The following is a 22,887-nucleotide window of genomic DNA, read 5'->3' on the forward strand; positions in this document are numbered from 1 at the left end:
AAAAGTACTAGCGGTATCAGTGAGAACTCAAAGAGTTAATATTTGTACTTGAATCGGTCTGAAAAAAAGTATCGAACGTCCCTAATTAAATGTATGAGTATTTATTATACCATTATTCCTAGAAAAAAACAAAAAAACAAAACAAAAAAAAAACATGTATCGAGCCGCGTGTCAGGAATCGAGATACAAATCAAATATTTACTTTCGTTTCGTTAAATCCCTAATATACATGTATAAACGTTTGGCTGGTTTGTCTTTGAGTAATTTAGCAAAACAATGAATATAGTGAGCCTGCTAGACGACAACACGCAATTCATTTCACCGCCTGTGCCATTAATCCGAGCAACAGAAAATTCCCTGAATTAAGCATTCCCAGGGTGATTGTGCAACCAGTCTGAATTTCCACCACAACTTCTTTTCAATCAACATACCTGTTGAAATGCAAATTACGACAACGCCAGCCCGCCTCGCTCGATTTACCCCACGTAACATCCCTTCGACTGACACTTCACACATACAGGCGAGACAGGTGGCGGTACAGAGTGCGGATGAGAGCGCCAACCCCCCTCCTGCTGCTGTAACATGCGCCTCAAAACATGGCTTCCAAACGCATGGGGCCAAATGAAAGCAATTAGTTGAAAGCCAAACTCTTGATGCTTGTAGTCTTTCAGTGCAATGATGATCACAGGTTAGGCGCGAGCATCTCTGTCACTCTCACGTGGGGAAAAGATGGAAATGAGAACTGGCGGGGAAGCTTGGGTGGTGTTCTCGCCTGCCTCCGCCTTCTGGTGTACGCATATGGTCGCTGGTCAGTGACAGCATGGAGAGGAGGAGACCTGCTCGCTGGGTCGTCTTCACCCTTCGATGCCCCGCAAAATCTTTTGGATCCCTTCCATGTCCTGCCTTCTTCGCACGGAGCTCCACTTATTTGCAGCACAGTGGCAGTTGGCTTATTGTGATCATCATTTTTCGATTCTACAAGGGCGGGCCTTTTGGCTTTGTTGCTGTCTGTCAAGTTGCAGGGATGCGTAGGTTAACGTGCTACCTTTTATTAACATCTGCCTGTTTACGCAGCAAAGTATTCAAGCCAAAGTTCACCTTAACTGATTTAAAGGTGCTGTCGATGAATCGATTATTAAATTCAGTGATGAATGTTTTTAGTAATAGAGTAATTGTTTAGAATCCTTGTTTGATTTAAAATTGTCCAAATCCTCAGAATTTTAGCTTCTGAACAGCAAATATTCTCAGATTTCTGTACTCCTCCATGGAAGTAGATTCATAATCTTTTTTTTTTTTTTTTTTTTTTTTTTTTTCAAAACTAGATGTTTGCAAACATCGTCTTTTGCTTTGGAAAACAATGATCAACATTTTTGCCAATTTTCTGACAAACCAGGAACTGAATCCTCATTTGTACATTTTCTGCACTGTCAACTTGACATAATCATAAATCAAAAGATGTTTTGAAAAAAAATCATACTCATTGATTATTCCATAAAATAATCAACTATTAATCGATTATGAAAATAATCATTAATTGCAGCCCTAAAATGATAGAATGTGAGATTGCAAAGTCGTGGGAAATGCAAAGGTATTGCCGCATTCAATTTCAATTTTTAACGCAGCCCGTTTAGGCATCAAACTAGCCAGGCCAAAGTTAATTGTAGCTGAGCAAAGTAGCAAAGTTGCACTACCTTTTTTTTTTTTTTTTTTTACTGAAGATCGTTTCGGCAGCAAACTAATCGAGCTGAATTTAACAGAAGTTGACAACGGAAAAGTGAGGCAGCAAAGTTGCGGGGTTGTCGAGGCTTTGAGGCGCTACGTTTTGTTCATTTTCCATTTTTAATGCAGCCCGTTTCGGGAACAAACTAGCCGGGCCAAAGTTAATGGCAGCTGACCAATAAAAGGAACGCGAGCAAAGATCTGAATGATGCAGCGGTCTTGACATGCTACCTTTTTGTTTACTTTTGATTTCTACCACAGCCTGTTTAGGCAGAAAACTAGCTGGGTTCAAGTTAATCCTAGCTGACTTCTAAAAGGCTAAGTAGCAATGTGGCATCGTACGTACAAGGTATTGACGCTCTCGTTTTGTTTACTTTTGATATGTAACGCAGCCCATTTAGATAGCATACTAGTCGGGCTGCCGTTAATTTTTCCCTAGCTGGATTTGTATCATAACCTGTTTAGGCAGCAAACTAACCTGGCCCAAGTTATCTGCAGAGTCGAAGCGGATGCTGTAAGCAAAGAAGAGGGGGGCTGCTCCTTGCGCCCATTGTGCGCGCGTCAGGCTCTCGTCGTGAAAAAGAAATACGATACGGGCGACACCGCAGGTCCTTCATTTAAGGGATTGGTCTGCTGCCTGTGTGTGGTAAATCTCTCCCCCTTTTGTTTTTTTTTGTTGTTTTTTTTAAATGCCTCTCGCTCTCTTCTTCCATCCTTCCCATCTTCCCTTCGCGTCTGCGAGCGTGTTAACACTCCAGCCCTGCCAGTGAGCCTCACAGGCACCATGGAAACCGCCCTCGCCGCCATTGTTTACCGCCGCGTCTTTGTACGTGCTTGTGTGTGGATGGGCGGGCTCGAGGGCCGTGTTTGGTTTAAAAAAAAAAAAAAAAAGAGGGCGAGGTCGAGCCGATCCCAATGGGCCTCTTGCTGTAATTCATGTAAATTCCCTCAAGATCCTGAGCACTTTGTGTCGCTCATTGTCTCCGAACCGAATCCGATGTCTTCTGTGTGGTTCCTGCACTTGAGATTCCGCCGTCCAGCCTTTCATGCTTGGCTCGATCAGCAAACTACCCGTCGTTGTTGTGCTTTAATGAGTTGTGCCGGAAGAGTAAACAGGCGCAAATTGACGGGAGGGCGATTACTGCTGGAGGCGTCTTGAATGCATCGCATTTGCTAAACATTCGATTTGCTAAGACGGGCCTTTGTGTTCCTTACGATTTTCGGAGCCGCAAACCGGGCACGACCACCCTCTGATTTTGACGCAGTTCTTGTCAAGTAGCGACAAGTCTACTTATGTCTGACAGTGACATAAGAGTATGACTGAGTGCTGACTATATCTTCTCACCGCTGTTCGATAACACGACATAGGCAAGGCAAGGCCGATTTATTTATACTGCATGGCACGTTTCGTACACAAGGCAACTCAATGTGCTTCACACAAACAAAAGCTCAACACAGAGAAGCATTTGCAAACACAACAGCTAACCCTAGATATTTAATCTGGATTTGAAAGCATTCACACTCTGGGTTAACTTCACTTCTGTTGGCATTTTATTCCATTTGCATGCAGCATAACAGCTAAATGCCGCTTCACCGTGTTTTCTTAGAACCCTGCTCGGAGTTTCCCGAGAATTGATCGAGTCTGCAGCCATAGAGCTGTACTGGGTTTAAATTCAATCATCATTTCTTCGATGTATTCATGACCCAAACCATTCCGTGATTTATAGACCAATAGTCGAAATGTGGGCGGCACGGTGGTCGACTGGTTAGCACGTCCGCCTCACAGTTCAGAGGTCGCGGGTTCGATCCCGGCTCCGGCCTCCCTGTGTGGAGTTTGCATGTTCTCCCCGTGCCTGCGTGGGTTTTCTCCGGGTACTCCGGTTTCCTCCCACATTCCAAAAGCATGCATGCTAAGTTGATTGGACTCTCTAAATTGCCCCTTGGTGTGATTGTGAGTGCGGATGTTTGTCTCTGTGTGCCCTGCGATTGGCTGGCAACCGATTCAGGGTGTCCCCCGCCTAGTGCCCAAAGACAGCTGGGATAGGCTCCAGCACGCCCCGCGACCCTTATGAGGATAAGCGGTATCGATAATGGATGGATAGTAGAAAGGTGGAGTCAAGTTTTTTATACTTGTGCTATTTCCCCCCCCCCCCCCCTTAATTAAGTGAATCTATAGCTGCAAGCAGCATGTCTGTCACTGTTTATCGTAAACAGCAAATTTGGTGCTGCGATGTAATATTTTATTTCACGACTTTTTTGGGGTTGCAAATTCTTGTAGCAAGCAGCATATGATGCCATTTATTTACGTCACATCCGTTTGTTCACAAATTTGTGTAAATTTTGCGTCGGGAGTCATCCTTTTTCTTCGTCCTTGTTTCAGTTTGAGCGTCTTTGTCAACTTTCAGTTCTTACAAACCGATGATAGCACAAACGCATGTAAACATACAATATACGGCGTAGAATGCTCAGCCCAGGCCTTGGCGTGAACTTTCCCTTGTTAGAAACCGGCCATTGAAAAATTGTCCTTTTATTGAAGTCGGAACAAAGAGCGGGGAGGGCACTTGTCCCCCGTCTCAGTGTGAGTTTGACGGAGCAATGGGCCGGCGGGGATCGCCTCAGTGTCTGCCGGTCAACAGAGTCACTGTGCAGAAATAATGCCCATTAGACGTGCTCGTCCACGCCGCTCCCGCGATGACATATCGGCCTTTGACTCATTTCGCACAATAATCCATACAGCTCTCCGCGATCTATCATCTCTGGCCTTATGAGCGCCTTTATTTACGATACATTCCTCTAATGGATGTCCCGGCGTTTTTGCTGGGACCGAAAAGTGCTGATGCTTTTCATTTGGGCCGGCTTGCAGAATTGCGGCTTTTTTGTGAGCTCACCCACGGATCTCAAACTAGTTTTTTTAAAGCGGATATCAACCCAAAGACAATTTTTTTTTCAAGAATATGTTCCCAGCAAGCCCACTAGTTGAAACACGGAATTTTGATTAATATTGAATTTGTGGAGTATGAGTTAAGCAGCAAAATTCACCTGTTTTTAGCCATCTCAGGGGGCGGCCATTTTGTCATTTCTGTAAACTGAAAATGACATCACAACTACTCAAGGCTCAGGTAACGACCAATCATGGCTCATCTTAAAAAAACAGGTCAGCCGTAATTGGTCGTAACTTGAGCCCTGAGTAGTTGCGATGTCATTTTCAGTCGACAGAAGTGACAAAATGGCCGCCCCCACAGATGGCTAAAAACGACTGGATGAACTCCTATTCCACAAATGCAATATTTATCAGAATGCCTTTTTTTCAACTAGTGGGCTTGCATAGAACATATTGTTGAAAAAAAAAACGTTTGGGTTGACTTCCACTTTCAGGACCCCCCTCACAATCCTAACACCAATTAAACATAACTGCCATGTCCACCCCTAAATGCCATGGAACTAATTCATTTTTTGAACATGTCAAATTAAATATTCATGACCGCGTTTAAAAGAAATGGATTCTAAAGTGCAGTCTGTGTTGCCAGATTTCTACAATACGTCACAATCATGTCAGAGCTTTTAATTGGCCCAAAATAAGGTAGCAACTAGTTAAGTGTCTTAGTGTGTTTGTTTAATTGGTGTGCCAGTCCGTACACGTCGGTATGCACTTGATACAAAATGATAAAACACAATTTATTACAAATCCCCCCCAAGGTATGGCTCACCAACTCCCGGGACCTCAGTTGAGAAACGCTGGTCCGAAGATCTCATTATGGTAAGAGGGAAGAAATTGTAAAGTCGTAATAGGACGCACGGATGAGCATATTGCAAACCTCTTGGAGAAAGATGAAGTGCTTATTGCTGAAGCCATGTAGAAAATGAGTGGGAGGGAGTCAGGAGAAAATGCCGTTTTCTCCTCAATTTGCAGAATGCTATTCACAAATTCACCTAGTTGAGATTTTCCTCAGCTATTCACCGAACACCTCAAGATGGCGCCAAAGGCCAGATTTATAGGGAAGTAGTAATTGGTGTCATGGGTTAGGTTGAGGTGAAACATATGGACTGAGAAGCTAAATTCAGCCTGGGTTGTTAGTGGAATTTTCGGAAAGTCTTTGACATAAGTGTACTGCATATATAGCATTAAAGCTCACGCTACCAAAAAAAAAAAAAAAACTCCTTGCATTATTTTGAAATCAAATAATCTGATGTTAGTCTTTTTGGATCATAGTTTGTGGTATCAATAAAGTGTCAATTTTTAACCCTCCCAAAATATGTTTACATTTTTTTCTTTTTTGGCGTGGGGGATGGGGTTCAAACTCTTTATTGTTGGATTACAATAGTGGGTCTTTTATACATGAATTGAAAAATATATTGTCAGAAATGAAATAGTTTAAGAGCACATAGTTTGCACGAATGCACATATTTTCTCCATATTTCAAATATCATTTTTGTCATGCATCCAGTTAGGAAGTGTGCGGTCCTATGTGGCCCCTGATTAGCATTGATGAAATATTGTGGCCCTTCCACCATTTAAAAAGGATGTCAACGCAAACATTTTTTTTTTCAAGAATATGTTCTATGCAAGCCCACTAGTTGAAACTGGACATTCTGATAAATATTGCGTTTGTGGAATCCACCCGTTTTTAGCCATCTCAGGGGACGGCCATTTTGTCTTCTGTCGACTAAAAATGACATCACAACCGCTCACAACGACCAATCACGGCTCAGATTCAGAAAACAGGTCAGCCGTGATTGGTCGTTATGAGCACTTGTGATGTCATTTTCAGTCGACAGAAGTGACAAAATGGCCGCCCCCAGAGATGGCTAAAAACGGGTGGATTCATTTATATTCCACAAACGCAAAATGAATCAGAATGCCGTGTTTCAACTAGCGGGCCTGCTGTGAACATATTGTTGAAAAAAATATGTTTGGGCTGACTTCTGCTTTAAAATGAAGTTGCCCATCAGCAGAGTTGAAATTGTTTCACGTGAGTCAGGATTGCATTACATTTTCTCCACTTTTGTAGTGAGGAGCTTTATTTCGGGTTGGGTCCTCGCTATAGTGACTCTTTGAAAGGGATGGCCTCCACCATTGTTTGCCCTCTGCAACCATAGCTAACACACCTCAAAAGGCCTTTTTAGTACATCTATTCTTTTAAAGTGGGTTGCGGTAATAGCGGAGCGGAATAGCCATTAAATGAGTCCACCCTCTTTTTTTGTTGGAGATTGTATTGCACGCGGACATCTGTTGGTTGGAGGTGGGCTGTCCCCCAACACACACGCACACACGCACACACGCACGTTCTTTCTCACTGTATGGGAAAGGAAGTCGTCAATCTGTAGCCGGAGGACTTTTTATTCATTTAACAGCCTCCACCCTCTTTTTGAGCATCTCTAGCATTTGCCATTTCATTTGGCAATGTTGTAAAATGACTTTGAAATTGTATTCACCCTCACCGGGCAGATATTGCAACAACTAATCGCCAATTAATACACATTCATATTATACGAGCCATTTTTTTTTTTTTTTACTCAGAAGTACTACTTAACTATTACTAAAACTTAATTTGAGCATGAGAGAGTTAAAGCATTTTGGGATCATAGTTTGTGGTATATTTTTTGGCCCAACCCATTAACTGGATCACTGCCGTGTACATTTTTTATTACCAACTAGAATGCAACCGTTTACTGACACCCCGAAATATATTTAACAAGCGTGTTTTTCAAAGGGTCGGCGTTGCATCGCTTTTGATTTGAGATCAGCACGGCTTTTGAGTTGAAGAGAAAGATTAGGCGTTTAACCTCTGTTTGTCACGTCGATTATAAAGGTGAAGCCAGCCGTTGAAAGCCAGGCGAGTTTACGATCCTGACACTCAAATCGAGCATTCATAAGTATGGTATAAACAAAGAATGTGTCATGATAGGTGGTAGAAAGTGTGTGCCGTGATCATGAAAAAGATGACACAGTCCCTGGAGTGAACGACGAATGCCATGTATAAAAGCCACCGTTGCTCAACTCGAGTGAACGTCGCTCACAGAGTGTTTCTTAGCTGTATATCTCTTAATAAATGATTCATTTTTATTTATTTTTTTTGCCATCAAAAGCCTAGAGAAGAGGAAGGCCACAGACGAGAATCGAACGGGCGAACCTTGGAATTCAGACATACTAACCACTACTCCATCGCTCTAGCTTTCGGAATATTGAGTGTACCAAGAAAAAAAAAAAGAAATGCCACCCAGTAACTTCATGTGATACCAGGAAATGTTTAACCCCCATTGTAGAGAGACAAACGGTTGTTTTTAATCCCACTGTGAGAGGGGAGGCAGGCTCAGGGGAGGGACGAGCGAGTGAGCGAGCAAGGGACGGGTGGGAGGCCGCTGGGAGGGTAATCGGGGTGGGGGGTGGGAGGGCTCCACGTTTGAGAGGGAATCCGCTCTCCTCCCTCTCCTGTCACTCAGTCGCCTTGTACACGTCGAGGACTATACGCGAGCCGCTGGATTATGACGGTTGACCTCTGACGCGCCGGCCGCTCTGGGGATTTATGATATTGACTCGGATAAAGGTGATGTATTTATTTTTGATTCATCTCAGGGCAAAGTCACCTGCTGTGGGGATGATGATCACAAACCTGCAATCACTGGATTGGATGCGATGGGAACTGTGACGGGGTTATGGCAGAGTAGGTGATGCATTTGCTGGCCTCTTTCAAAGTGAGGAATTTGGAAAATGTTGAGTGTGATATTTATCTCAGTGTGAGCTTGATTGTCATTTCGCTGCCACTATCGACATCTTTTGTATGCGGGAGCATATCGTCTGTTGTATTGGGAACATGTGGTCTTATGTTTCTAGCAGCATTTGAGAATTAGCAAATGGGCAAATAATGATATAGTGGAGTCTCTGAGGTTTAATGCGGCCTTTCATTTCTTTGTTTTCCCATTAGGAAATAATAGATATTTAAGTTTGTAATTTAACAAACAAATGGTTAGTTAATCAGTGTTTAATGATAGTAACTTAATGCTGTATTTACAACTGCAATTCCAAGTGCTCAATTTGGATTGAATGCCAATATCCAATGATTTGGGCTGTCCTTTTCCATGTTCGGACTTTTAAAGATGCATTTCCTAACTGCATGTGCACCAAAACACATGCGCAGTCTCCACGAGTTCCGACGACAGGCAGTGACAAGACAGACGTAATCAATACTACATACAGTAAGTAATACAAACATTAGGTGGATCAAACCAGAATTGGAGGACATGTCCTGAAATTGACATTTCAAATAATGCACAAAATACAGAAATATACACTTGTTGCGTATGTGCCGTAAAATCCCATGTATAATCCCCCCCTCCCCAAAATCAACCTAAAAGAGTATTTTTTTTCTCTGTATCTGTGTACAAAACCGTACCCTGATTTTCTGGTATCCATTATCATCTGGTTGCATTTGTGCAAATGTAGGGTTTTAATGCACTCATAAAACAGTCTCACTATACACTATAAAAGATGATGGTTGAAAGTTACCCTCTTTTTTACTGATGAATATTTAATATACATTTGCAATGAAAAACGGGGTCGATATTGGCAAAAGAATCCTAGAGAAAATAGGCAAAAAGTAAAATATTAAAAAAAAATATTGAAAAAGAAATCTGAGAATGCCGACCCGCAAGTATGCATTGTTTGACTGTAGTTTAAAGTTGCAATATCACCATTCGCCACTAGATGGCCAACATGGCTTAGTTGCACTTACACCGGGGTCTTATGCTGCACTATACAATAACGTGAGTAGGCCAAATAACTTTTTGCAATGATATGCACGACAAACGTTGTATTTCTATAATGTTGAAATTTTGATTGAGGTGATATTTGCGAAAACATGCTCAAAATGACTTTGTACAGTTAATGTCGGCATCCAGGACAAGTTGAATAAAAAGAAAAAAAAAAAAGGCTTTTCTCCGCTTGCTGCCTTCCCCCAAGTAATTGGAGCAATAGATTTCTTTACTATCGCTCTATGACCTCTTCCATTAACACTTCCGATTCCATCACCTCAAGCTTCATTTTGTGCCAAACTTTCCCCGTTGAATACCATCGGCGCTACCTAAGACACAATTTAACTCATTCACTGCCAGACATTCTCAGACCCTCTTTTACTTTGAAAAAAAATTGAAAAAAATATAAATACATTTCTGGAATTGAACGGCTGGACTGTGAAAAGACAAATAAATACGTCAATGGCAGCGAATGAGTTAAATAGGGCACCTTTCATACCTTTTGCCAACCACTGTTTGACATCATCTGTTAGCGTGAACATGCAAATTGTCACCGGCTACTTGGGATGTTAGTAAATGAAGCGCTTTGACGTTTCTATTTCATCCACGTGTCCCGCAAGTAACGTCGTCAGGGCACAGCTCAATCCCTTGTTATGAAATCACGGCAGGAGACAATTTTATTCCGGCCGCAACGCTTGTCTCCCTCTCTGCTGGTAATTAGGCTTCGTCAGGAGAGAGCCGTAACGTCCGTAAGCTGCATTCTGCCTCTCATTAGGCGCCAGTCTAAAATTAAACCCTCAGGTCAACTGCGGATGTGCACCGTCCCCCCCTCCCGCTCCCACATGCCCTCTTTCATACTCATGGACATCAAAAAAACAACACAGCTCAGAGAAGAAACCCCAGAGATGCTCATTAGAGGAAGTCTGTGGCGAGCTTGTTTAACCTGCGGGGATGTTTCAATTTCATCTTCGTTTTGGCCTTAAACATTTGCGATTGACGTTGGAGATTTTGGCTGCGATGGGTGCTGGGATTGAGTTCCAACTTTGGACTGCAAGTGTGGTTGATTGTAAGAGAACGTTCGTGCGCATGAAGGAGTATCAGGGCCCCCGCGATAAGAAAAATAAGTAGGGATCTCACGAGAATGAAGTTAGCTAGTTTGAAGATAAGTAATGTTCTAAAAAATGGTCGTATATTTTCAAGAATAAAGTCGTATTTACGTATATGGAATTTCATTTTATTTTTTTCTTGAAATTATACGACAAAAAATTTTGATTTTTTTTCCCTCAACATATATATTTTTATTCTAATAATATTTCTACTTTAATATCAAGCCTGTACATTTTTTTCCTTGATCCTATCTTAATTTTTTTAATCTCGAAAATACATGGCTTTATTTTGTAATATTAAAATGTTGTTCTCTTAATATAAAATATCAATCTTGACAATATAACCTGTTAATTTATTCTAATAATTTATCCATGAAATATACAATTTAATTTGAAAAAAGTTGTATAACTTTTTCTGGAAAATATACGACTGCATTCGTAAACCGGTTCTATTAGCAATTTCTAGATTTAAAAAAAAAAAATCATTTTATGTTATTTACTAATAATTTTAATATTTCTGTCAAATCTCATTGGATTTTCTTCTTTGGAGTTTTTTTTGGGGGGGAATTGTGTCATATGAATTAATATAAATCCTATTTAGACGCTTATATCAGGGGATGATCTTATTTGTGTTCATGTCAGCTCTCATTTGCCTTTACTCCCTTGGATTTGGATGAGACTTTGCCGACTTTTAGCTCTCCTTTGGGTGACAAATGTTGAGGCCTTGGCAGAGGTCCGCGCTCTCTGAGTGCTCTTGTTAAGGATGCTAAATTGCCCATAATTTGTCTCTCTTTATGTCAGGCTGGCACAGACTGTCCATTAATCCAGTGTTTAACCAAGTGTCAAGCAGCATTGGCTTTCCTACAACGCTTTACATTATTTTAAGTGGCAATTTTCTTCTTGTTTTGTTGCTTCTGTGGCCGTACATAATGAACCTGCACCGAGTGTGGTTGGGAAGTGATATACTGCGGAACATTTTCCTTCACAAAAAAGTTGTAAACAGACGAACTATCGTCGGGTTGTTTATTCAATTCCCTAAAAGACATTAAAACCCGTCGTAATATATCCAAGGGGAGCCACAATGTCCTTTTTAATTATCTGTAGCTTCTTCTCACCGTGTACATAACAATTATCAGTCAGGATTTTTTTATGGTTTTTACATTGAAGGTCTTTGTTGGCCTCTATTAAAGAGTTTTCCGTCTACTGATGATTTTCGGTGCTCCCGTCATGAGAGCGCCCCTATCAGGTGGCGATTGTGCACCGTCCCATCGGAAAAGGTTTATTTTCAGTCCCCCTCTTTAAATCGCCATGGCAACCAAGCCAAAGTGTCTGGCGGTAACCGAGGTCAGCGCTGACTTTTTTTTTTTTTTTTTTTTTCTCGATAGCATCAGCTCAGTAACGGGATGTAGGGAGGCCATTTAGCGCTGGTGTCTCATAGAATGGCGGGAAAAGGCAGCGTCTGATGTTGCTTCGAACGCACACTCACGTCGATAAGCATCAGCCCCAAGTAAATTGCATGGACGTCAATCACTTTACGCGTCGATTCCAATAAGAGTGGAGTTAGAGGAAGGCTGGGAAGGGAAATAACTGCCAAACAGGATGGAATTGATATTGTAGAAGTACGCGCATAACGACGATCCTTGAGCATTTTCCCTCCTTCCAATTAAAGTCAGCAAAGGCACGTTTCTAGGATGTCTCTGAAAGATCACCTGGACTGATTATTCTGTGGTGTGGGGTGTGCCAAGAGTGGTGTTTTTTGTTGTTTTTTTTTTAATCTGCTGAAAAAACAGTCAGATCTGGATGCCCTCTGACACCACGCTGCCTCTCTCAGGTCAGTCTTGGCATTACAACAGACATAAAGAGGCAACTTGACTGTTGGGGGAGATATGGTTGTTGGGTCTATTGTGTGTTGTGTTGGCCATCTTGAGTGCACCACACACACTATAAGAGCATTAAGAACACATGCCGATTAATTTCCTCGTCATGTGCGGGGTCCCTCACTTGTTCGAAATCGCTATGTCTCTACCTGTCTTATCTCTCTCCGGTGACATGCAACATGACATGTTGCCCTTCAAGTTGAAAATCGAAGAGGGAGATGGACAAGGAGATAAAAATACAACAGTAGGGTGTAGAAAGCTCAGGTGGGGTGCAAAGAAGAAGAAGAGATGAGATGATCACGAGGAGAGCGAAGATGACAGGAGGTGATGATGAGAGTTGAACAAAAGGGGGATGACGGGAGGTCTTCAAGGGAATTAAATACACGCTTCTCCCTCCTCAGCTTTTATCACCGCTGTGATGTGACGTGTGAGTTGCAGTTAATATTGACGAGTTCTCCATTTAAAAATTGCAGGAAAAATACGCAACATCGGAATGTGGTTCGGGTTGAGGATTTCACTCAGATTTGATCGTCTTCTGCCATTGTACTTCAAAATCGGATCATTTTTGGACTCCATCCACCCATTTTTGAGAGTGCTCGTTGGCGGGTGATCTGGGGGAGCAACATGCATGTTCTTGGAGTGTGGGAGGAAGCAGGAGTGCTCGGTGCGTAGCCAAGCAAGCACGGGAAGTAACTTGCAAAAATGCGTTATGTACCAACTCCACACAGGAAGGCCAGAGCAGCGATTTGAACCCTGAACCTCAGAAATGTGAGGCAGATGTGCTAAATTACTTCAAATCAAACCATCGGAGCCCCCATAAAATGACACATTAGTATGTGCTCCCTCTTTTGTGTTCCTGTTAACTCATTCACTCCCAGACATTTTCAGACCCTCTTCTACCATAACCTTTGAAAAAAATTGAAATATAAATAAGTTCCTGGGATTGAATGGCCAGACTCTGAAAAGACAAGTAAATTCGTCAATGGCAGTGAATGAGTTAATAATTGTTTTTTTTTTGTTTTTTTTTACGATTATGCCAATTTTTTAATCGTAGAGTATAACAATCGCAATTGTAATTGAATTTCAATTAATTGCACGGCCCTAACTCAGGCTTCCTCCCACAATCCAGAAACATACCTACTAAGCTCAGTGAAGCCCCCAAATTGTCCATAGGCCCAAAGTCACCTAACTAGGGCAAATACTATGAAAAATGGATGGATAAATACATAATCAATTGCAGACAGGAACAGAAAAGCTGACAAACTCTCACCAACAAACCGACTAAGACATGCGGAGTGCGCTGAACTGTTGTTTCTTTCTGCATACAGATTGAAGACAAACAAAAAGAACAAGAGGTCGAATATCCGAAGAGGAGGAGGAGAAAGGCGATTCGAGGCATTTCTGGTAAGTTGGAATTGTTTTCACTCTCTGGCCGACGTTCGCGTTTTCCAGGACTGAATGTTCCTTTGAGTACCGTTTCCCCTCCCACAGCATGCGATTGCACAAATGCCAGTCTGTGTGCCATATCTGGTAAAGGTCTCCCCTTCAGGGCCCGACAGCCTCCGCCGGGATGTTGCCAGAATCGGGTTTTATTAAATATTAGCTCAGTTCGCGCAGCTAATAAGTCTGCAAACAGTGGCGATGCCTTTTCTTTTGTTCTTGTTCTAAATGGAAAGGTCAGAGCTTGCTTGACTGGCGTTCGTCCACTGGCAGTGTGGTTTTGTGTTGTTGGAGCTCATTTGGAGGCACGAGAGTCGAACTGCCTCTTTGATTGCTATGGTTGCCATGGTAATGCACCCTCTTATCTTTGCCCACCCAGTGGGCAGGGATGCGAGGGAATTCAAAATAGCACTTGGAGTCTATATTGGGCATTATGTTGACTAGTGATGGGTGATACTGATATGGTGCCAGTGATTAGCAATACTGATATGATACCAGACAGAAAAGGATGAGGTGTTGGCGATACTGATATCACACCAGGTAAATAAAGACATGTGGTGGACAACATTGATATCAATACCTGTGATAGTCAATACTGATATGATACCAGACAGAAAAGGATGAGAAATTGGCGATACTGATATCACACCAGATAAATAAGGATATGTGGTGGCCAAGATTGATATGATTGATATGATGTTGGTCAACACTGATATGATACCAGAAAAAAAAGAGAAAAAGCTTGGATGGCCGGTGCAATGTTTAAAATCCATCACACAAACAAGGATGCCGCAAACGAAAACAATGGTGGTTAACAGAAACCTCTGCAGGCTTCTATGGGACAACCTGAGAACTGAATGCACCTAGCCACAAAGGCTGCGTCACGCCAGACTGGGCTTCAAACACTCCGAGCGTGGAGCGTCGGAAAACATGGGCTCAGCCTACATAGCCTGCAGCAGTGACATATCGAGCCGTCCATTTGCCAACAACAAGCAGAGGTGGCAAACGTGCTCACGCTCGGTAAGAAGTAATGAACATCAACTCCATTTATCTCTTCTACGCCGTGTCATCATCCGCAATAGTTGAAAAAAGTAACAAGCCTATTTTGATAAAGGAGTAGAAAGTGTAGATATATCTGATTTAATATGTAGGAAGTCAAATAAAGTCATCAGAAAAATACACGTTGAAAAATCGACTTTAGTACGGTAGTAAACTAATTGTACTTCATTACATCCCATTGTTGCTTCATGATAGAGAAAGTGAGAGAATGACTGGCGAAAAGATTTGAAACAGGCGTCCAAATGTTCAAATGGAGCGAGGCGGAGGGTGAGCAAGTACAAAGGCGGCGACGGATGAGCTCGTAGCCGTCACAAGCTTTCAACTCTGCCCTGAGCTGCGCGTGCAGCCTCCGGATCTCGTCCCGGAGGTCCAAGGTGCGATCCTTTCCTTCACACTCGGCTGAGTCGTGGACAGTTATCGCAAACCGCCTCGTCTGTACTCACGGGACATTAGCTTAACCCCCCGTGGAATCCCGGACGCACTTGAAGCTTTGAGATGAGCCCAAAGGTGGCTTAGGATCCCTTTCAAAAGAGTCGATTGACTGCTGTACTGCACATCTAGAGCTTTACTACCTTATACCGTATCGTTATTGGCCATCGCTAATTCATACCTACCTGTGTTTATGTTGATATTGAATTTCATAGATCAGTCCCATTCATCTGACATCCTATCAGTATTGCCCGTAAATTAGATAAAATGAACACCCTTAACCCTTTCATGCATAGTGGTCACTACAGTGGACAGCTATTTAAAAGTTGCTTTCGCCTATATTCATTAATCTAAATTTTTAAAAATATCTTTAACCCTTTCATGCATAGTGGTCACTACAGTGGACAGCTATTTAAAAGTTGCTTTCGCCTATATTCATTAATCTAAATTTTTAAAAATATTTTTAACCCTCTCATGCATTAATTGTGATTTAATGTTATTATTTAAAATATAAATATGTTTTTTAGATTAATGAAAATAGGCGATAGCAACTTTTAAATAGCTGTCCCTGTAGTGACCACTTTGCATGAAAGGGTTAAAGCGGAAGTCAACCCAAGCATATTTTTTTCAAGAATACGTTCCCAGCAGACCCACTAGCTGAAACACGGCATTCTGATTAATTTTGCGTTTGTGTAATATAGATTAAGCAACAGAATGCACTCGTTTTTAGCCCTCTCTGGGGGCGGCCATTTTGTCACCTCTGTCGACTGAAAATGACATCACAACCGCTCACGGCGACCGATCGCGGCTGACCTGTTTTCTGAATCTGAGCCGTGGTTGGTCGTTGTGAGCAGTCGTGATGCAAAAGCGTGCATATAAACACGCCGAACGCCAACACGTTGTTGGAAAGGATCAATGTTGGTGTGCAGGTGGACTCTGGCAGGGGGCCTCTAGGTGGCTGCCAACGCGTCTCCTCGGTGTCTCTCTGATATGCGCCTGACATTCCTCCGATGCCTCGACGCTCCTGTCTGCTCCGTTGTGTTCAAAAAGTTACTGCGCGGCGAGGCACCAGTGTGTCAGAGCGAAGGACGTTGGTAAACAAATAGTTTGAACGGCTGAATGCAAAGGGAGGCGGAAAAAGCGGCCGAGTGACATGAACGAGGTCGACGTGGCCCCTCGGCTCTCCTCCTTGTCCTCTTCCGTCTTCAAGCATAGCGGGGAAAGTTCATGCTTCATGCACATCTCACTCACAGACACAAACGATAGTTTTCATTATCTGAAGCTGCATTTTTATCGTTTCTTTAACCTCTTTTCAACTGCACAACCTTCCTCCGGGCCTTCCTTTCCCCTCCTCTATCCAATCTCTGTCTCATTTCCTGGCCAAGACAAATAGATTCCATTTGAAGTCCTCTCCGTTTTGTATTTTCCCAATATCTCTCTCAAAATAGCAAGCACAGCTTTCCCGATCTGGATAACTTATTCCAGATATTTTTTTAATTCACGGATGCACTTTTTTCAATGCAGACATTTACTACTTGGGTACTCCGGATTCCTCCAAAACATACCAGGAACTGGTCGGCAGCATATACTCTAAATGACACTAAATTTGTTATGCCCCACAAGGCTAGCTTTTCTATATATGCAAAGATACAAATGAAGTATTTCCGACAAAAATAAAAAACAATTTCTCGTCAAAGTACTGATGACTACATTTTAGAATTTTAGAAGCCCAAATTGTTTCTTCCGCATTCTGCTGTGTCAAGATCCAATTTGTAAACATATCATATTAATCATCCTCAAATAACTGTTTTAAAAATGGTCAGCTGATTGCAGTTTGTCTTGTTTTGGTTCTGAACGTGGCGATGGGATCCGGGCAGTACAGGGGTGGATCTAGACTTGTGGTTTACAGGTTAGATGCTCAGGGCTCAGATAATGACCGATCGCGGCCCGCCTGTTTTCTGAAGCTGAGCCATGATTGGTCATTATCTGAGCCCTGAGCAACTTTGACGTCCTCAGTCGACAGAAGTGACAAAATGGCCGACTCCTGAGCTAGCTAAAAACGTTTTATCTCATATTCCACAAACGCAATATTAACCAGAATGTCGTGTTTAAACTAGCGGGCCTGCAAAGACATATTCTAGGAAAAAAATACATGTTTGGCTTCACTTCCGCTTAAATGCTCATGAGCCAACGTACACCAGTCAGCTCAACCAAGGAGACAAATTATGTTCACACTCTGGGATGGCGCACAACATTCACCATTGCAGACAAGCGTTGTAGAAAATGGATGGGCATTTAGTACCTGGACACTAATGGATGTGTGACCATGAAAACCATGTCGTCATTTGTCATGCGACGCAGATACATTATCTGGGAAGGACTGAGCTGATTCCAGGACTGATGGCTGTTATCACATTCATCTGTACTTGTCATATTCAAGCACTGGCAGCGGGCTGGCGTCCTTCCTTGGAGGAAGGTCTCACCTTGTCCGGCTATGCTAAAGAGTTACAGACAGCAACACGGCAGCCTCTTTTCACATTGATTTTGTCGAAAGTTCACTGTAATCGGCAGAGAACTGACACTTTTGTGAGATGGTTCTCTCTGGCTGCTTCCACCTTCGCCGTGTGTTTACTGAAGGCTCCGAATTGTCTCAAGGGTGATTGGTTGTCCATTTCAATATGTCAGCCCTGTTATCCAATGACAGGTGATCCGTCCTGGATGTACCTCATGTGTCTACCTGCGATCCCCCATGGTTGTGAACAGAATAAACTCCATGAAAAGTTCCGTAACCACATCCATTGTTCACCATAGCGCTTGTCCTCATTAACTCATTCACTGCCAGACATTTTCAGACCCTCTTTTACCCTAAAGAGGGAAAACATTTGAAAAAAAAAAAAAAAATGAGTTCGTGGGATTGAATGTCTGGACTGTGAAAAGACAAATAAATACGTCAATGGCAGTGAATGAGTTAAGGTTGTGGCCGCATGTTTTTTCAAGACGTACCCTGTAGGGATGTCGCGACATCGGCAATATCGCGATATTAGAATGTCCACGATATATTATCATCGTCGTCATGTCACGGTATTAATAGCAGCAAATCGGTTTAAAAGCCCAAGTTGTTTTCCATTTGTGCGGTTCCAGCACCCTCTGGTGGTTAGTTTATTAGATTCACAATGTGTGCCTTTGCACTGCTGAGCCAATAGGAGCGCATGACTGGCCAAGCCTATATTTCTTTGTGAATGTTGCTATTATGTACAAAAACAGACATTTATGATTTTTAATTGTTTTTTATATGAGCTCCTTTTTTTTTTTTTTTTTGAATATCGCAAGCTTTGATATATATCATATCGTGAGCTTGTTATATATCGCCAACCTTTCGACACTATCGTGATAATCATCATATCGCGGGGTTCATACCGCGATATTATCGTATCGTGACCTCCGTAGTGCCCTGCGATATGCCGGTGACTGGTCCAGGGTGTACCCCGCTTCTGATCCAAAGTCAACTCGGGGCGGCGCCGGCTTAGTCCAAAAAGGACAAGCGTCATCGAAAACGGATCTAAGACAAAAGGAGCGAGTCCGTCCCCCCATGGTGGCTTACCAGAATAATTCACCATTTTTTTTCATTTGGGATCGTATTCGTAAAGGGTCTGCAGCCCATAAGAAAGCCCTCCATTAGCGTCAGTAACGCTCATTGGCCAACTTATCAATCAGCTCGACCAATGAGATGTTAATATGCTCACACTGCTCCGACTGAGCGCCACAGACTTTTTCTGTCCTTTCAGCCGCACTCGCTGTAATCCACTCGCTCAAAATAAAAGTACTTCACACAAAACGGGGTCACCCAATTACATGCTGGCAAAAAACGAAGAAGAGGGTTGATATCTCTACCCTATCCTCTGCTTCTTGATGTAATATCACATATTTTTAAGTTAACGTCCTCAAAAATTGGATTTACTCTTTGCTGGTTTGTCATTTAAAGAAGTGGATTGGAACGTGACCGTTAAGATCATCATATATTTGCAATGATAATTTCAGAAGGCAGCGCGGGGCTCTGATAGGGTTAAAACGAGAATTTCTTGCACGCTTTTGCAATTCCAAAACCGTCTTCGATGTTTACTCCTTGATGAATTGTTGCCTGAGTCTTGGTTATTTGTTAAGTTTTGCATATGAAAACGCGACTTGTCAAATAAAGTGGCTATAGTTGAGGCGAACGCAATCAAAGCTCATTCAGAATTGGCTGAAAGAGTGTTTGCATCTGTGGCACTCAGCACATTCACAAACGTGTCTGTGTGCGCTGAATCGCATGGCCTCCTTTTTTTTTTTTTTTTTTTATACTGAGCGTCAGCCTGAGCAATGGCATCAAGTGTGACTATAGCGCTTGTTCACCATATGCATGACAAATAATTGGATTGCATTTAGAAGTTAAAGCTTTTAAGGGGTGTTGTTTGGGTTTCATTACATTCATTAGTTTTGGTCCCCCCTTGATGGGAAAGAATGGAGGATGCTCCATCAAGGATTTGTATTCCGAGAACATCCAGGATCTGTTCTAGAACTGATGTACAGTCAGCAACTTATTTTGTTAGAAACCCTATATATATATATATGCATGAAAATAATCCAATATTTGTGTATTTTTAAAAATCTAATTATTTTCTTAACTCAATCACTGCCATTGCCGAATTTACTCGTCTTTTCACAGTTCAGCCATTCAAACCCAGGAGCCTTTTTCTATTCATTTCAATTTTTTTGAAACGTTAGGGAAAAATAGGGTCTGAAAATGTCTGGCAGTGTTAATAATAATTTGTATGGTCAAATATTTTTAAGTTTTTCTTTAACATGAATATGTTTTTTGTTAATCTTCATTTACAGTTTTTTCTAATTCTTCCCAATACTGTTGTCTGTTTATATATAATATGTGCATATTTTTCCTTGATATTTTTCTCCCTCACGTTTCCATTTTTTTCCCCCCTCAAAGTGGATGTGTTAGTGGCGCTCCGATCCATTGGCCGATTTCCGTGGAAAAGTACGTGGTGGGCATATGTTGATCAGTGTCTTTCATTGCCCTTGGAACCTATTTTTAAGTGTATACCAAATGTGGGCCAAACAAAGTACAACCAAACACATTGACGCATGAATCAATCATTTGGATTCTTTCAGTGTGACCTAATCCATTGCATGCACGTTGTTTCGTATTTTTCCCCCCAAATGTGCTTCGCGTCTTCCATTTTTTACAAATCTCACGATTTGATTTTTCTCACACTTTTGAAAGCGCCATTGTTTATGTCCTGCGTGGCTGAGATTGGATGGTGCGCTCCTTTTGGAAGGCAGCCGAGGGGAAATGATTTGTATTCACCTGCCGCATCTCAATGGAGCCGGTTTGAGGATTGGTGGGGCGGGGGGAGGGCTGCGGGGAGGGGGGTGCTTGAGCCAGAGGCGGGCGACTGTGGGTTGGGGGGGGGGGGGCGGCATTGACAATATAGTGCTTTCTTTATGTGTTAATGGATTGCGGCGACATTCACGCACATTGTGCTGTGGTTGTGCCCATCAGTCAATAACGGCCACATGCTAACGGAGGAAACGGGAGTGTCGGGGCGTTGCGGGGAGGGGGCGGGTGGTCAGATGTCATTAAAGGCTCTCCAGGTGACGGCTCCGGGTCACAACTCGAACGCCTCACTCCTGCAAATGAGTCCCCCTTCTTCCACGGTCTTACTTTTCTCTCCTTTTACATAACCGCATTCTCATTGTCCCGGCTGGATTATTCTGTCAGCCGCACAAAAAGAGACAAAGTGGAGCCGGAGACGGCCAGTAATGAGCATCTCCGCTTGCAGTGTTACATGTAAGAACAGCAACGGTGCGGGAAAAGCCTTTTGGAGACAATGGCGGGTTCTGAGAGGTCTCTTTTGATTGAGTTTCCCGGCTCTGGGGGCTCTGATTGTGGAGTGGGATCTGTGGGGTGAGGCGGGTTGGGAGGGGTGTGAGGGCCCTCCTCTGCGCTGACCTTTCAGAGACACAGGTGGAGTGGAAGGAGGTCCATTGTGTGGGCGCTCTGAGAACGGAACGCTCAATAACACTAGACCTCGCTCCACCTGACCGGGATTTTCTCACCAGCTCGCTTGTTTTCCCACCGGCCAGATTTAACACGTTTTCTGCTATTCTTCAAATATTTCTGTCTTGTTTATAATATGTATATATTTTTCTGATCAAGTGCTTTGTTTTACTTTCTACTAGAGGTGTAACGATTAATCGACCATTAATCGATTATGAAAAAATCTATAATTATTTTGATCGTCGATTCATCGTTTAGAGACCCCGTTTGATTTAAAATTGTCCAAATCCTCGGAATTTCAGCCTCTCATCAGTAAATATAGTCAGATTTCTGTAGTCCTCCACGAAAGCAGACTGATTGTCATTGTATCGAATCAAAACACTTATCAAATACACATCAACAACATTTGCAAACATCTGCTTTTACTTTGGAAAACGATTATTAACATTTTTGCCGATTTTTTGACAGAATGTTCAGGACCAACCACTAACTGAATCATCATCAATTTGTTTGCGCATTTTGGGTAATGGATGGATGGATTTTCTGTACTTTCAATTTGAAGTAATTAATCAACAAAATAATTAATTTATGATTAAAATAATCGATAGTTGCACCCCTACTTCCTGCTATTTTTGTATTTTTTTCTAATATTTTTCCCCAATACTACAACATACCTAATATGTTATATTATCTTCTATGTTTTATCTTTTTTTAAAAATATTTTGTTCTTTTTCTTTGTGTACTTTTCCATCTATAATTGTATTTTTGTCAATTATTTTGAGTATTTCTTCCAATAAATTATTGTTTTGTTACAATTATTTTCTATGAATTATATTTTAGTATTTTAGCATCTAATATTTGTCTCTTTTGTGTCTGATATGAGTGTATTTTTTGTAGTAATTTTCTTTCAACTATTATGTATTTTTGTAATTTTAAAAATCTATTTTTGTCAATTTTATTACCAATAGTTAATTTTTAAAAAAATATGTTTAGGATATTATTTTCTCTTTTCTTAATATTTTTGTATATTATTTGAAATATTTTTAGATATATTATTGAATGTTGTTTTTCTTTCTTTCTACTATTTTTGTTTATCTTCTCAGTTTTGTGTATTTTTTGCTAAATATTTTTTCCTAATAGTCTTTTATACATTTTGCTATTATTTCATTCCTTTATATTTTGTACAGCATTTTTGAGTAACGGTTTAAGCATGATTATTTTTGCGTTCCCTTTTCACATGCCCAGTGTACCTCACTCCCCCCGCCCGTGATTTCCTCACCGTCTCGCGTGCTTTCCCAGTGGCCGAATTACACGTTGCCTCTAACCGGCTCACTGAAACCGATTGTTCCAGTGTGCTCACCATATCTGATGCTGTCGGCAGATTTTAGCCACACACAAAGCGGCGTTGGGCTACAAATGACCCGTAGCCACCCGCTTCTACTTGTATCAGCACTATTCA

At 41.9% G+C, this 22,887-nt stretch overlaps 1 protein-coding gene across 4 annotated transcripts in view; it reads left to right on the forward strand.

Annotated features, from left to right (window-relative positions):
* LOC147149066 (neuronal cell adhesion molecule-like) overlaps positions 1-22,887 on the forward strand; it is an 87,380-nt gene that overhangs the window by 26,866 nt on the left and 37,627 nt on the right. For 3 of the 4 annotated variants that reach the window (XM_086029482.1, XM_086029481.1, XM_086029479.1), the window contains one exon: positions 13,780-13,855. The gene's annotated coding sequence lies outside the window, so the exon portion shown is untranslated. Of the gene's footprint in view, positions 1-8,124; positions 8,265-13,779; positions 13,856-22,887 lie in introns of those variants that run through there. The other variant, XM_086029480.1, reaches the window with a different exon arrangement.

The sequence above is a fragment of the Filicampus tigris genome, chromosome 4 (genome assembly GCF_054856515.1).
Source record: "Filicampus tigris isolate MCC_2025a chromosome 4, RoL_Ftig_1.0, whole genome shotgun sequence".
Taxonomy (NCBI): Eukaryota; Metazoa; Chordata; class Actinopteri; order Syngnathiformes; family Syngnathidae; genus Filicampus; species Filicampus tigris.